Source organism: Frankliniella occidentalis, unplaced genomic scaffold (assembly GCF_000697945.3).
Source record: "Frankliniella occidentalis isolate FOCC.00 unplaced genomic scaffold, Focc_3.1 Scaffold98, whole genome shotgun sequence".
Classification (NCBI taxonomy): Eukaryota; Metazoa; Arthropoda; class Insecta; order Thysanoptera; family Thripidae; genus Frankliniella; species Frankliniella occidentalis.
The window spans coordinates 445,005-447,004 of NW_026267227.1; the positions used below are offsets into that span (position 1 = coordinate 445,005).

A 2,000-nucleotide genomic window follows, 5' to 3' on the forward strand; every position below is an offset into this window, starting at 1 on the left:
AAATTTGGTGAAGTCAGTCATTTTAGCATCGGCCAACCGTACAAGGTGGAAAAGAATAACATTGCATTCTAAGTATGTGCACTCTCTTTATTATTTCAAACGAAAAATAACACTGAAATCCGTTTTGTGATACTTTTACTGATTTTTCGCGATAACTGGTGTTTTGCGATTCCCACGCTAAAGAGGATGATAACCCCCAAAAATGTGATAAAAGTATCACACAATTGTGATGAAATTATCACAAAAACTGTAATAAAAAGTTATTGATTAATTTTTGTGATGATTTTATCACAATATAATGTGATACTTTTATCACATTATATGGGGTTATCAGGCCCTGCAGCGTGGGAATCGCAAAACACCAGTTATCGCATGGTTTTGTGGTAAAGTGTCGCAAAACCAGACTCAGTGAAAAGCTTTAAGTGATGAATTAGATGACAAAGTTAAAGAAACGCGCGAAATTTATCGTAAAATCTCGTTTTGAAAATACTACGTGACTTCGGCCGAACCCCCTCCTACCCCCCCGTGACCGATCGTAGTATTTTGCCAAACCCCTCCCCCCCCCCCTAAAAGCGGTCACGTAGTATGGGTACGATCCCTTAGACTTATTGTTGAACTTGTTGACGAGACAGTTGGCGCCCAAGTACTTCTTGCAGTGCGAGGCACTATTGGCGTCGTTGACCATAGCGTTGTGGCCACCCTTAGCCCTGTTGATGGGCTGTCACAACAAAAAATGAAAAACTGTTGTTGTTGTTGTTGTTGTTGTTGTTGTCGTCGTCGTCGTCGTCGTCGTCGTCGTCGTCGTCGTCGTCGTCGTCGTCGTCGTCGTCGTCGTCGTCGTCGTCGTCGTCCATGGCGTTGCCGCCAAGGTGGACGTAGTTCTGAACACAGAGCCGGTAGGTGACGTTGTTCGAGCTTAGCTTAAGACGGCGCCTGCGGCCGGCGGGGTAGGCGTCCGCACGACGCAGCGGTGCGTTGCGCGGTGGCCTACCCCGCTCTCCACAGGCGCCAGGTCCGCTGAGCTCCCCGCTCCGTCCTCACCTGGGACTTGCTCCAGGGCTCCAGCCGCCGGCGTAGGGGGAACACTCTTAGCGGTGTTGATGTAGTTGTTGATGAGGGTGATCTCGTCGTGGGTGCCCCAAAACAGCCAGACCCAGTTGTGATTGCCGTCGCAGTACTACGCGGCACTGGACAAGGTGCCGTCGAAGAGGCGGGAGGATACGGTGATGCCCTTGTTGGTACTCTGGTAGGTAACCAGGTGCTGACGCCCGATGCGCAGCGCAAAGCACCACGTTGAGGTGACACTGGCGCCAAAACCGGAAGTGCATCCCACCGTGTAGCGTACTCACCGCGATGGTGCACTTGTGCAGCCAGGCGTTCTCCAACGTTGTCGAAGGCCCTGCGTGATATCAGGACCGTATGGAAGCGCATCGACACTCGGTGATGGTAACGGCTGTCTGCGCATGCAGCGCGGCGACCAAGCGTTGAATGTCAATGTAATGTCCATTTATGTACAACTTATTTGGTGTGAGGAGTTTCACTCTCCTAGATTGCGGCCCAGGCGCCACCTGGACAGAATCGATAGCGCTTGACTTCTTCACCTTTCATGAAGTACCGCGGTGACGCGACCACGGCCAGAGCCCTGCCGACGGAAATGAACCACCCGGACGTGTAAGTATTCCATTTTTTTTTTAATTTTTTGTGATCGTCGTTGAAGTTGGCCATGTTCTGAGGTTTTGAATGGCGCCCTATATAACGTGTGTCAGGGCTAAGACACAGCCCTAAGCGGGTTTGCCTACCGTATGTTCCCGTAAGGCGCCATATTGGCCCGCCCCTCGGGTATACAAACCCGCAAACACTGTTGTGTCGAGGCCCGCGGACACGCACCAGGTGACTGACCAAACCCGCACTGCACCGATTCTGTATACTGTACACATGAACTGGGACAATTTTGTTCCCTAAAAGTGAAAGTTTTTGTTACTCACGCTAAAGAATTTTGT

General features: G+C 50.5%; 1 protein-coding gene across 1 annotated transcript in view; it reads left to right on the forward strand.

Moving 5' to 3' along the window:
* LOC113211958 (endoribonuclease ZC3H12A-like) overlaps positions 1-2,000 on the forward strand; it is a 15,993-nt gene that overhangs the window by 7,517 nt on the left and 6,476 nt on the right. The gene's annotated exons all lie outside the window — the stretch shown is intronic.